The 13,290-nt window shown below is 39.0% G+C and overlaps 1 protein-coding gene and 1 long non-coding RNA gene across 5 annotated transcripts in view; one reads left to right on the top strand and one right to left on the bottom strand.

Annotated features, from left to right (window-relative positions):
- LOC134348569 (uncharacterized) overlaps window positions 1-9,994 on the top strand; it is a 67,462-nt gene extending 57,468 nt beyond the window's left edge. Inside the window, exon 3 of the long non-coding RNA XR_010018452.1 lies at window positions 8,654-9,994. This is a non-coding gene — a long non-coding RNA (uncharacterized LOC134348569). The remainder of the gene's footprint in view (window positions 1-8,653) is intronic.
- The window catches only part of atf2 (activating transcription factor 2), a 148,166-nt gene that overhangs the window by 25,877 nt on the left and 108,999 nt on the right, over window positions 1-13,290 (bottom strand). The gene's annotated exons all lie outside the window — the stretch shown is intronic.

Below are 13,290 nucleotides of genomic sequence, written 5' to 3'. Positions count from 1 at the left end.
TGGTGCAGAGAGTTACATTAAGTACCATCAAGCAAGGACTACATTGATATATCACAACTTTTATTCCCTTTTATCCTAGTCCTCTTGACTGAGAACAAAGTATTTGTTAGCCTTCTTCATTATTCATGTAGCTGTCCATGACATTTTAATAATCTAATTCTTGTGGAACCTAACGTGTCTAGATTTCCAATGTTTCTAACATTTTCTAGATTATGAAACTACATGGTTCTGTTCTTCTTATTTCCAATGTAGTGCCTTCATTACTACCTGCAATGAAATCTGTTTGCTGCATTTTTGCCTATTTACTTAATTTACTAAAATTTCATTGTAAATCAATGGTTTCTCTTACATCATTCACAATATCGCCTTCCTTTATGTCATTAACATATTTAGATACAAACCTAAGAAGTCATCAGGTAAATTAATTGAGGTTCCAATACAAACCTGGAAAATCTAGTGAAAACCTGCCTATTTTAGTATCTATTCAAAATTCAAATTCCCAATCTCCGATTTTTCAGTCACCTTCCATCTTTAATGAATAGTTCTCTTTTGAGAGACTACTGAATGCCATCATTCAAAGATATTTCTTATTTACTACTTAGTCACCTCTTCAAATGATTCAACAAAGTTGCCCGGCATGAATACTTTTTAAAAATCCAGGCTGGCTTTCTCTGACCAGCTAACAAGTTTCAGGTGTTCAGTTACTCTAACCTTAATTATAAACTCCAGTCGATCTCAGACAATGGGGATTCGGCTAATTGGTCTGTAATTCCTTGGTATCACTTTTTCACAGTTCTAAAATAGCAATGTGAAAAATGCAACTTCTAGTCCAAAGCAAATGTTCCCGAATCAAGGGACCTTGTCAGGAAGATGGAAATATTAAATCAGCTATTTATGCTATATCCCTTTTTTATATATAAAAGTGTAAATTTTACAAACATCTAAACTAATCCTTTTCAGATTAATTGCAGCCATGAGTAGATAAGGATTATTTTCTAAAGGGCATTAGCATTTTTATTTTACAATTCTATAAAACTAAGAGGCTGACTGTTCAAGTATTTAAACAAAAAGATTCTTTCGCCAATTTGAAGTCCAAAAAAAAACGGCAGGTATAATGGGGTAGAAAACTTAATGCAATTGCCTAACTTTAGAATGCTTTTCCACATTATGCACATTTTAAAGTTTTCTTAAGAAAATTTAACTTTTCCAAGAAGTTCGTCAATATCTGGAGGTATTGTTTATCTATCTTCACTTGTCACTAACATTATTCTGAAACTCGTTTTTTAAGTTTTGGGTGTCAATAACAATATCTTCACAGCATTCAACAACTGGAACAGGAAAAAAACAAATGTGGTTTAATTTTTAAGCATACTAAACACCACATTTATCCTTAACTTTCCCAAATACCTGCACATCATGCTGCATTCTTCAGGTAGAAGAGAGGACCTTTAACAAGTATAATATTTGATGATCATTTCAGATAAAATTCATTTTCTTTTCCAATTCAGGTATTTATCTTTTGCATTTTATAACTGATATACAATGAGTATTTTATACATTCAATATCATGCTCCTTCAAGGAGCATCATCTTCAAGACAGTTTCTTTGAAATTATTTTGCAGGCTTTAAAATAAATAAAAGAAAAACTTCTGTGAAAATATTTTCTCTATACCAGGACCTTCAGATCTTATCGTACTGCAACACTTTGTCGTCTCTGCTTAAATCATAACTTAAATTTTAGTTTACCTTTCCAAAGTGGATGATCTCATATTTCCCCATGGAATCAATTTCCTGCAAAACACATAACCTACCTATCACCTTTTGCAGACTACAGGAATTCTGCACATGCTGGGAATTCAAGCAACACACATCAAAGTTGCTGGTGAATGCAGCAGGCCAAGCAGCATCTGTAGGAAGAGGTGCAGTCGACGTTTCAGGCCGAGACCCTTCATCAGGACTAACTGAAGGAAGAGTGAGTAAGGGATTTGAAAGTTGGAGGGGGAGGGGGAGTTAGTCCTGACGAAGGGTCTCGGCCTGAAACGTTGACTGCACCTCTTCCTACAGATGCTGCTTGGCCTGCTGCGCTCACTAGCAACTTTGATGTGTGTCACCTTTTGCAGACTCTTTGTTATCACCTCGTAACTTGCTAACTTCATCTTAATCCATTACACAGATTATTGAGAGTTGAACTTCCAGCACTGATACACAAGTTATTGGCATATTACATTAACTTTTTCCATCTTCGCAGATGCTGTCTAGCCTTCTGAACGTTCTTATTGAAAAAATTCTGCATTGCACATAAAAACTGATTTTAACCATGAAGTTGGTTACAGTGGTGTCTGAAAAGAGGATGCTGTCTAAGTTGCATGCCATCTTCGTCAATGTTTCCCATCCACTACATAGTGTACTGGGTGGGCACAGGAGTACATTCAGCCAGAGACTCATTCCACTGAGATGCAGCACAGAGCGTCATAGGAAGTCATTCCTGCCTGTGGCCATCAAACTTTACAACTCCTCCCTTGGAGGGTCGGACACCCTGAGCCAATAGGCTGGTGCTGGACTTAGTTCATAATTTACTGGCATAATTTACATATTACTATTTAACTATTTATGGTTCTACTACTATTTATTATTTATGGTGCAACTGTAACGAAAACCAATTTCCCCCAGGATCAATAAAGTATGACTATGACTATGAAATTGGTAAAATCTATTCCGATGAATCATTGATAGTTAATATAGCTATCATGTAGATGAAACATGCTTCAACAGATCCTGACTGTAAGCACCAATTTGGATTGATTTTTCTGCAGCAACACTAAGCGATTTGTAAAGTCTTTGACCTTATGCAAATATGACCACTAGTTTAATTTTAATATTTAAGTTTCATCAGCAAATTATTGTTATGCAAGGTTGTTAAACAGCCATCAAAGTAGTCACTTTATGCTTTAACTCAACTGAACAGTCAATTACTTATATTCATATGTACAATATAGTTCTGTTTTTCACTGCTGTACAGCATCAGCTCTAGCTGAAGCAGCAATCATTACATCTGATGACAGTCTTCGGTAAGCCTCACTGCACTATCGCTGTATTAGCTGTCAACTGCTCATCTGAATATATTTTACCAATTTCATGATATTCTTTAATTTCATGGATCAAATCAGATTCACAAGCAACATAGGATTTCCCCATTCTGATAATATGAACAGCCAGTCAAGAATTTTGTCATTAGACTAAAAGGAAGTCAAAATTGAATCAGTATACTGCATTTTATTTAATTATAGCTGTGTTATTTCACTGGAAAGAATTTCAGCTTATGTGAAATGTATCCTGACATGCAGTACAAATTGATAGTAAAAATAAAAACTGTTTTGAATTGTTCGTTTCATTAATATTTTAAATGCTATTATGAAAAATCCTCATTAAGCAAGGATATATTTCACGTTCTTTCCTCATGCTACTTAAAATATGTATTGCAAGTATTCTTTTGCAATGCAAGGCAAAATACGTTCAGCAAGTAATACTGTCAATGACTGAAAATTTTAACATGTTCGATAATTCATTAATACTAAATAAATTCTCACTGCAGAAATAATGTGGCAAAACTGTTTAAGCAGCAATAGAACATAGAATGTCAACAACGAATGTGGTACCTATTTAACATTGTACCCAAACTTCTGATTTCAAAGGAAAAGGAAGAGTAGTATACAACCAGCAGTTGATTCATATAGGAACCTGTTTTGCCCTGTTGATGGTGATTAATTTTACAGCTGCCTTGTTTTGTCACTGGGTAAATGCAATTGCAAATTAGCTTACAATTCTATATGCAGAAATATACACAATTTTGTTTAAATTCTCATTCACATAAACTGTCGTCAATGATGCTGGATAGTCAGATTTGTAAGCTTCTTGCCATCCTCTGCCAACCTCATTGGCTACACTTATTCATATTTGTTCATTTATGAAGCACAATTCCTAAAGGAACTGAAAGCTGTAAAAGGAATACAAGGATATCTCTGTGAACACCTGCTAACACTCACTAATACTTTACTGTCATTCCACTGTACATTTTTGACAGCAGCAATATCATGCGTCCTCTCCCAATGGATTATAAAAAAAATCATTCTACAATTACAGATTTGAATAATGGAAAATGAAATTCATAAAAATCCCATGACTTGTTCAAAATTTTATGTTCCTGTCAAATTAATTACAGTGCAATACAATTTCTAAATATTGTACAGATAAAATATTAAATACTTTCATATTAATATTTGACTTGCTCTACCAAATAAACTATTTTAAAAATCAACTTTGATACAATACTAAAAACATAAGTAATGTACATAATTACTTCTGCAAATCCTATAATTGTCTCCATTACCAGTAGTTAAGGCTGAACTTGAAATATCACCCAAGGAGATTAGAAAGCAAAACAAGCATCCTTCGGTGGGGGGAGGAATAGTTCCCTACAACATTTTGTGAAAATTAATCCAAAACTAACGGGTTTGAGTGTGGAAATAATTTAAAATTTACCACTGGTTACTAATATCAATAACTAAAAAGAAAACTACTTGTAAGTCAAAATGAACCTATAAAATATTTAAATTGTTTTGCAATTATATAATGTTTTCATTTAGGAGTACAAGTGGGTTGATTTTTTTTTAAAAAGGTATAGGGAAAATAGCTTAATAACTATTTTGCAATTACTGATGTTATGCATCTTTGTAATCAAAACAACAATGTAAGCAAAATATATTTTTTGATGAATATATATTCTCATTATCCTATTTCATTTATGTTTGTTTTTTTACTTGTAGTGTCCTAATTAAAAGGAATAGTAGTCACTAAATTACTAGGAAGTGAAACACACACTGTATTTATCTGCTTGTCAAAACATAACTAATGAGAAAGCATTCCAAAGGAAATAGTTCTCATATTTTAATTTACCTCAAAAAGCTTCACAAATGACTATGCCACCATTTTCTTTAGAAAATGAACCTCTTCTGGTGGTACAAACCTATCTGTCAAGTGAATATGCTCAGTATATAGTTCTTCTCTAAGCAGACAGCTTACAGAACAAGATATTAAGCTTCAGAAACAATTCATGAAAAGTCAAATTCATATTTCATATCTGCCATAAAAACTCATCAGTGTAATAAACCCCCCTTCTCTAGGGTTTTAGCCTACCATCTGCTGCTATATTACTTATCTTTATTTTTCAACTAATTAACAGCATAATCTTCTAAATTCAGCAAGTTAATTATCATTATTGTGGTCTTTGCAGCATCATCAGTCCTTCTGAAGCAGTCGCTCTCCACCCCCAGAGAATGTGTGTAAATGAAGCAGGTTGGGAGAGGGTCTGTTTCCTTGGAGCAGGCTCATTAGGTGTTTGCTGATGAGCTCGGCATGCAGGGAAGCAGGTCACAAGAATTCTGCTGAACATGAGGTTCCATACTGGGCTCAGTCTGCTTAATGTATGTTTTTGAACCTTTGCCAAGCTGCCCTCCATCAGCTCTCACTAGAATGTACCCTACAGCAAACACTGTTGGCTGCCCACTGTGTGCAAAGCAATTCCTCAGTTTGTCACAGGAGTCTTACACAGACTTCTAGGGAAGCAATAGCTGGCTATATCTAAGACAATAACAAAACTTTTCCCTAGGCAGCTTAACAGTCACTCACATCTGCTAATGCTAAATCGCCCAATAAAGATCATCAAAAATCTACATTTGTTACAAAGTATTTATGGAATGTTAAATGTATATTGCTAAATATATACTGTATAAACTAGCAATACATATTGTTTTTCTATGTAAAAATTATTGCTACCTGTTTTGCTCTCAAAGTGAAAGAAAACTTTTAATACAGTATCATGATCAACAGTTGTAAACCCCATTCTATATCAAGACTTTGGCTTTTGTAAAACTGCTTCAGATTAATCTTCTTTTCAAACAATACCAAATCTGTTGTCCTATAACCTTGTCCAAACTTTGTCATGTTTTGGTGCTATCTAGCAACAGATGGATTTTAAATTAGATTATCAACGGAATATTTAGGTATTATTACACCTAAGAAATTGAGTTATTCTTTCATCTCCCCCATCCCAAAGGTCCTGGAAAATTCAACATGAAACTGAGATATATACATATTTTATTCCCTAGAGCAATAAACTGGTGAGCATATGAAGCAAACAGCTGCTTGTTCACCCCAAGGAATTTGGCCAAACAATCACTGCCACTCGGTTTCTTCGTAACAGCTCAAAATATACCTTGACCTCTCATTGGTTGTCCTGCAGCCAACCAGGGATGAAATATTATATTACGCCATACAAAAATTCCATTCCTCGGCCAGCAACCCAATTACTCTCTATGGTTGCTGTGATAAGCTGGACCATAATCTTCACATTTCCTAAACTTTGATATCACCCCTCCAACACAGAATCACCTAATTACACTTCTGGTGGTAACACTGTGCATTTTCACCCTGAGTTCAGCCCATCTTTATGAAGATAATCATTCTGGGTGAATCACACCTGGGTGAAATATCATTCCCCACCCACATCTCCTCCATTTCCAGAACATCTGCATTGATCCCACACTGGATCAGCAAACTTGGTGATGATACAAAGATTGGAGGTGTAGTGGACAGTAAGGAAGGTTTTCAAAGCTTGCAGAGGGATTTGGACCAGCTGGAAAAATGGGCTGAAAAATGGCAGATGGAGTTTAATACAGACAAGTGTGAGGTATTGCACTTTGGAAGGACAAACCAAGGTAGAACATACAGGGTAAATGGTAAGGCACTGAGGAGTGCAGTAGAACAGAGGGATCTGGGAATACAGATACAAAATTCCCTAAAAGTGGTGTCACAGGTAGATAAGGTCGTAAAGAGAGCTTTTGGTACATTGACCTTTATTAATCAAAGTATTGAGTATAAGAGCTGGAATGTTATGATGAGGTTGTATAAGGCATTGGTGAGGCCGAATCTGGAGTATTGTGTTCAGTTTTGGTCACCAAATTACAGAAAGGATATAAATAAGGTTGAAAGAATGCAGAAAAGGTTTACAAGGATGTTGCCGGGACTTGAGAAACTCAGTTACAGAGAAAGGTTGAAAAGGTTAGGACTTTATTCCCTGGAGCGTAGAAGAATGAGGGGAGATTTGATAGAGGTATATAAAATTATGATGGGTATAGATAGAGTGAATGCAAGCAGGCTTTTTCCACTGAGGCAAGGGGAGAAAAAAACCAGAGGACATGGGTTAAGGGTGAAGGGGGAAAAGTTTAAAGGGAACATTGCAGGGGCTTCTTCACACAGAGAGTGGTGGGAGTATGGAATGAGCTGCCAGATGAGGTGGTAAATGCGGGTTCTTTTTTAACATTTAAGAATAAATTGGACATACATGGATGGGAGGTGTATGGAGGGATATGGTCTGTGTGCAGGTCAGTGGGACTAGGCAGAAAATGGTTCGGCACGGCCAAGAAGGGCCAAAAGGCCTGTTTCTGTGCTGTAGTTTTCTATGGTTTCTATTCTTGATGCCATAACAGTAATAAGAGTTCCTCCTGTCCTTACCTACCATCCCATCAACCTCTACATCTAACACATCATCTTCCGCAACTTCCACGATCTCCATAGAGAAGAACATACCCCTTCAAGTCAGTATTTAGTTGAGGTACCTTTGGCATCACTTATAGCCTTGAGTCTGTGTGGATAGGCCTCTATCAGCTTTGCACATCTGGACACTGCAACTTTTCCCCATTCTTCTTAACAAAATTGCTCAAACTCTATCATATTGTATGGGGATTGTGACTGAACAGGTCTTTTCCAGTTCAGCCTCAGAATCTCAATTGGACCGGGTTGCTGGCCGGGGGGGGGGGGGGGGGTAAGCACTGTATCTTTACCTTACCCCCCCCCCACACCTTCCACAGGGATCACTCCCTCTGCGATTCTTATTCATTTGTTGCTCCCCACTAATCTCCCTCATGGCACTTAGCATGGCAACAGGCCTAAGTGCTACAACTGCCCACACACCTCCTCCCTCACATCTATTCAGAGCCCCAAACAGTCCTTCCAGGTGAGGCAACACTTCACCTGTGAATCTGCTGGGACTGTCTATTGTGCCGGTGCTCCCGATGTGGCCTCCTTCACATTGTTAAGCTCCATCGTAAATTGGGACCCTGCTTCATTGAGCGCCTCTACTCCATCCGCTGCAAGTGGAACTTTCCGATGGGAAAACATTTTAATTCTGATTTCCATTCCCATTCCAAAATGTCAGTCCATGGCTTCCTCTTGTGCCAAGATTAGGCCACCCTTAGGGTGGAGGAACAATACCTTATATTCTGTCTAGGTAGCTTTCAAACTGATGGCATGAATACAGATTTCTCCTTCAAGTAAAAAAATTACCCCCCCTCCTCTATTTCCCACTCTGACATTTTAGCTCTTTTTAACCTGATCCATCCCATCCTCCTTCCCTTTCTCCTATTGTCTACTCTCCTCTCCTATCAGATTCTTTCTTCTCCAGCCCTTGACCTTTCCCACCCACCTGGCCTCACCTATCACCTTCTACCTAGCCTCCTTCCATTCCCCCTACCTTTTTATTCTGGTGTCTTCTCCGTTCCTTCTCAGTCTTGGCCTGACTGTTTATTTATTTCCACAGATGCTGCCTGGCCTGTTCGGTACCTCCAGCATTTCGTGTGAGTTATCATGAGAAGTAGTTATCTTTATTCTTTCATTTATTTTTGCTGAGGATAAGCTAACCAGCATTCAACACCAGAGGACAACCAAGGGAAGGGTTTTTGTTGCCTCACAAAGCAACAGCACTGGGAGGCAGTGGTGTGAAGGTGCACTGCAAGACACAGGACATACTTCACAATCAACTGAATATCTGCTGGGCACAGACTTGCCATCAATGAATAGTTTCATCAGCTAGCTTATTGCATTGTAAAATTCAAAACTTAGCTTCCTATAAGGAGCCTGTTCAACATGGGAAATAAGATACTGCGCAAAACCCAAGAAGTGCCTACAAAAATGGTAATTCAGAGGTCAGAAACAGAAATATGGAAATGTAGAAAACAACAAGAGGAGACAAAGAAAATATTAAACATTTCATAAAGAAATAAGAAATTGAAAGTAGGATACAGACTGATAAAAGTATTTCTCAAAATATACACTGTTGTTAAAGACAGACCGGTGACATTTTAATAAACAAGATGGCAGAATTTAAAATGAATACTTTGTTTCCATTTTCACAGTACACAAAAGGATAAAAGAGCAGACACAGAAAGGAAATTAAAAATAAATCAAGTGAAGGAACTTACTGGATTCAATATAAGTAATAAAAGAATAATGGAGAAACTAATGGGATTTAAAATAGATAAATCTCTAGGACCTGACCATTTTCACCTCAGGGTATCAAAAGCAGATGAAGGAATTGCAGATGGATTAGTCATAATCATTCAAAGCTCTTGATTCAGGAATTATGCTGAAATGCCATTACCATTTTATCTTCAAGAATGGTGGGAGAGAAAATAATAGCTTTACTTCAGTCTGGTGTGTTTAGGATAAGTTTGGGAAGAGTGACTATAACAAATTGCTGAACAAAGAGAGACAATTTAGCTGTAAGTGCAGCTCACAACAGCACAGGACAGAATAAGGCCATTTATCCCATTGAGCCTGTGACATCTTTTTGATAGAACTAAAAAAATTCCACTTTTCTATCCCAATGCCCCTTTAGTTATTTTCTCAATAAATATTTGGCCACTTTTCTGCTGTAAACTAGGTGTTCTAGATCAGGGCAAATAGCTATCAAGAACAGTAAGTTTCCTTATCCCACCACCAAGCACATCTTTCCCTCCCCCCAACTTTCTGCTTTCTGCAGGGATCGCTCCCTACGTGACTCCCTCGTCCATTCATTCCCCCCATCCCTTCCCACCCGGCACTTATCCTTGTAAGCAGAACAAGTACTACACCTGCCCTTACACTTCCTCCCTCACCACCATTCAGGGCCCCAGACAGTCCATCCAGGTGAGGCGACACTTCACCTGTGAGTCTGCTGGTGTGATATACTGTGTCCGGTGCTCCCGGTGTGGCCTTCTATATATTTGTGAGACCTGACGTAGATTGGGAGACCGCTTTGCTGAACACCTACACTCTGTCTGCCAGAGAAAGCAGGATGTCCCAGTGGCCACATATTTTAATTCCACGTCCCATTCCCATTTGTCAAACCATGGCCTCCTCTACTGTCGAGATGAAGCCACACTCAGGTTGGAGGAACAACACCTTATATTCCATCTGGGTAGCCTCCAACCTGATGGCATGAACATTGATTTCTCTAACTTCCGTTCATGCCCCTCCTCCCTTTCTTACCCCTCCTCCCTTTCTTACCCCATCCCTATCTATCTATCTATCTATCTATTTATATATATATATATTTCTCCTTTTTTTCACTCTTTCTTTCCCTCTCACAAATACTCCTTGCCTGTTCTCCATCTTCCTCCGGTGCTCTCCTCCCCCTTTCTTTCTTCCAAGGCCGTCCGTCCCATGATACTCCCCCTTCTCCACCCTTGTACTCCTTTTGCCAATCAACTTCCCAGTTCTTGGCTCCATCCCTCCCCCTCCTGTCTTCCCCTATCATTTTGGGTCTCCCCCTCCCCCTCTCAAATCCCTTACTATCTCTTTTTTCCGTTAGTCCTGACCAAGGGTCTCAACCCAAAACTTCCACTGTACTTCTTCCCATAGATGCTGCCTGGCCTGCTGCGTTCCACCAGCATTTTGTGTGTGTTGCTTGAACTTCCAGCATCTGCAGATTTTCTCGTGTTTAAGTTTCCTTATCCCATGTTTGCCTATCTGTGGATACTGATCCTTCTGCTACTAAAAAGTCTCCTTCCTTTTATATTAAAACTATTCTAGGTTCTGAACAACTTTTTCAAATCTTTTATCCTTTTCAGCTATACATAGAACAATCCTAGGATCTCCAGTCTCTAGAAGTAACTTATCTCTATTATCTTTGGTACTAGAAACATAGAAAATAGGTGCAGGAGTAGGCCATTCGGCCCTTCGAGCCTGCACCGCCATTTATTATGATCATGGCTGATCATCCAACTCAGAACCCTGCACCAGCCTTCCCTCCATACCCTCTGATCCCCCTAGCCACAAGGGCCATATCTAACTCCCTCTTAAATATAGCCAATGAACTGGCCTCAATTGTTTCCTGTGGCAGAGAATTCCACAGATTCACCACTCTCTGTGTGAAGAAGTTTTTCCTAATCTCAATCCTAAAAGGCTTCGCCTTTATCCTCAAACCGTGACCCCGCGTTCTGGACTTCCCCAACATCGGGAACAATCTTCCTGCATCTAGCCTGTCTAATTCCTTTAGGATTTTATACGTTTCAATCAGATCCCCCCTCAATCTTCTAAATTCCAACGAGTACAAGCCTAGTTCATCCAGTCTTTCTTCATATAAAAGTCCTGCCATCCCAGGAATCAATCTGGTGAACCTTCTTTGTACTCCCTCTATGGCAAGGATGTCTTTCCTCAGATTAGGGGACCAAAACTGCACACAATACTCCAGGTGTGGTCTCACCAAGGCCTTGTACAACTGCAGTTGTACCTCCCTGCTCCTGTACTCGAACCCTCCTGCTATAAATGCCAGCATACCATTCGCCTTTTTCACCGCCTGCTGTACCTGCATGCCCACTTTCAGTGAGTGGTGTATAATGACACCCAGGTCTCTTTGCACCTCCCCCTTTCCTAATCGGCCACCATTCAGATAATAATCTGTTTTCCTATTTTTGCCACCAAAGTGGATAACTTCACATTTATCCACATTAAATTGCATCTGCCATGAATTTGCCCACTCACCCAACCTATCCAAGTCACCCTGCATCCTCTTAGCATCCTCCTCACAGCTAACACTGCTGCCCAGCTTCGTATCATCCACAAACTTGGAGATGCTGCTTTTAATTCCCTCATCCAAGTCATTAATATATATTGTAAACAACTGGGGTCCCAGCACTGAGCCTTGCGGTACCCCACTAGTCACTGCCTGCCATTCTGAAAAGGTCCCGTTTAATCCCACTCTTTGCTTCCTGTCTGCTAACCAATTCTCTATCCACATCAATACCTTACCCCCAATACCGTGTGCTTTAAGTTTGCACACTAATCTCCTGTGTGGGACCTTGTCAAAAGCCTTTTGAAAATCCAAATATACCACATCCACTGGTTCTCCCCTATCCACTCTACTAGTTACATGCTCAAAAAATTCTATGAGATTCGTCAGACATGATTTTCCTTTCACAAATCCATGCTGACTTTGTCCGATGATTTCACCGCTTTCCAAATGTGCTGTTTGATAACTGACATCTTTGATAACTGACTCTAGCAGTTTCCCCACTACCGACGTTAGGCTAACCGGTCTATAATTCCCCGGTTTCTCTCTCCCTCCTTTTTTAAAAAGTGGGGTTACATTAGCCACCCTCCAATCCTCAGGAACTAGTCCAGAATCTAAAGAGTTTTGAAAAATTATCACTAATGCATCCACCATTTCTTGGGCTACTTCCTTAAGCACTCTGGGATGCAGACCATCTGGCCCTGGGGATTTATCTGCCTTTAATCCCTTCAACTTACCTAACACCACTTCCCTACTAACATGTATTTCGCTCAGTTCCTCCATCTCACTGGACTCTCTGTCCCCTACTATTTCTGGAAGATTATTTATGTCCTCCTTAGTGAAGACAGAACCAAAGTAATTATTCAATTGGTCTGCCATGTCCTTGCTCCCCATAATCAATTCACCTGTTTCTGTCTGTAGGGGACCTACATTAGTCTTTACCAGTATTTTCCTTTTTACATATCTATAAAAGCTTTTACAGTCAGTTTTTATGTTCCCTGCCAGTTTTCTCTCATAATCTTTTTTCCCCTTCCTAATTAAGCCCTTTGTCCTCCTCTGCTGAACTCTGAATTTCTCCCAGTCCTCAGGTGAGCCACTTTTTCTGGCTAATTTGTATGCTTCTTCTTTGGAATTGATACTATCCTTAATTTCTCTTGTCAGCCACGGGTGCACTACCTTCCTTGATGTATTCTTTTGCCAAACTGGGATGAACAATTGTTGTAGTTCATCCATGCAATCTTTAAATGCTTGCCATTGCATATCCACTGTCAATCCTTTAAATGTCATTTGCCAGTCTATCTTAGCTAATTCATGTCTCATACCTTCAAAGTTACCCCTCTTTAAGTTCAGAACCTTTGTTTCTGAATTAACTATGTCACTCTCCATCTTAATGAAGAATTCCACCA

The sequence above is a fragment of the Mobula hypostoma genome, chromosome 6 (genome assembly GCF_963921235.1).
Source record: "Mobula hypostoma chromosome 6, sMobHyp1.1, whole genome shotgun sequence".
NCBI classification, from domain to species: domain Eukaryota; kingdom Metazoa; phylum Chordata; class Chondrichthyes; order Myliobatiformes; family Myliobatidae; genus Mobula; species Mobula hypostoma.
The sequence above is the reverse complement of the archived record's forward strand: the minus strand, read 5'-3'. Positions and strand labels throughout refer to the sequence as shown.